This window comes from Myotis davidii, unplaced genomic scaffold, assembly GCF_000327345.1.
Source record: "Myotis davidii unplaced genomic scaffold, ASM32734v1 scaffold359, whole genome shotgun sequence".
NCBI lineage: Eukaryota > Metazoa > Chordata > Mammalia > Chiroptera > Vespertilionidae > Myotis > Myotis davidii.
In genome coordinates this window covers 190759-192078 of record NW_006290460.1, presented here as the reverse complement: position 1 = coordinate 192078, position 1320 = coordinate 190759, and positions in this window count along the sequence as shown.

The following is a 1320-nucleotide window of genomic DNA, read 5'->3' as shown; positions in this document are numbered from 1 at the left end:
GGTCTGTATCTCTATTTATTTCTGGGAGTCTGTTCCTTCCTCCTGCCTCACTACCTTATTCTGATGCCTTCACTTGCACAAGGTCCTTCATTATCAACTTTCAGAACATCTGTGGCTTCTCTTTATGATTCTCAACTGACATTTTTGATGAATAGAAAGAAAGAATGGATCTAATCCACTCCATATTTTTTTCTTTTTTAGAATAATCCTGAAGTCATCAGTCACTGGACAACTTATGATTAGTTTCCACTTGAACCAATATTTTTAACCTGAATTGGGAAGTTGGATATGGCAAACAACTTTCATTGTAGAAATTAGTTTCAAGACAATTTGAATGTAAATCTCCTTTATGTTTATGAAAAATATTTTTGTTTTGTTGTCCTAATATAGTCTAATAATATTGTTCTTATATTTAACTGGTTTTCAAATTTTCATATTTCATGCAAAATTTCTTTTGCAATTAAAAAACACTGTCTAAATTAAATATATACGTGTGTGTGTGTGTATATATACACATATGTTTTATTAAAAGAGAAGTTTCCAAACTCAGACCTGTTTGGATTTCTAATAGATTTTGCTAATATTATTAATAGCACACAATTCATATCCAATATTTCTAGATATTTCAAATTCAAAATTAATTTTGTTTTGTGTGAAAAATCACGATTTGCTCCTTGAAGGTCTATTATTTCAATGAACTCTAACTTGTACTGTGTCTAAATTATTTCTAATTTTTTTTCACCAGCATTTAGTTGACATTCCTATCATATGTACAAAAGTAAGTTGTAAGATCAAATTCGATATATATTTACTAAAGACTTTTCATCTTGGAGCATATTCACAAAATACTGTATGTTATTTATGATTTGCTCTGATGAAGGTCAGAGCTGTAGCTACCAATAAGACCATTTTACCTGGTAACAAATTCAAACTATAGGCTGCTATGTATAGCACAAAGAATGCCTCTAGATTGAAGGTAAAATTCTTGATTTTATTCTTGTCCCTTTACCAATAAAACTAAGTCATTAACAAAATGGCTAAAATTAAAAAGACTCACAATACTAATTGTTGACAGGAATGTGGAACAATTGAAAGGCTCTTCTGCATTCAGTACCTGTCCAGTCTGAAACAAGTCATACATGTTACTTTAGACTTACATTTATACAACTGAAATAGTAATATAAACTGTTTAATATGCAAACATTCTCCAGTTGCCATGTGCAAGTGGTGTGTATATTGCCCTAATTTCTTTTTTTCTTTTTATTTTTTTTATTGTTTTTGTGATTAATAAGGAAGCTTTATTTTTTTTTTTTAAATATA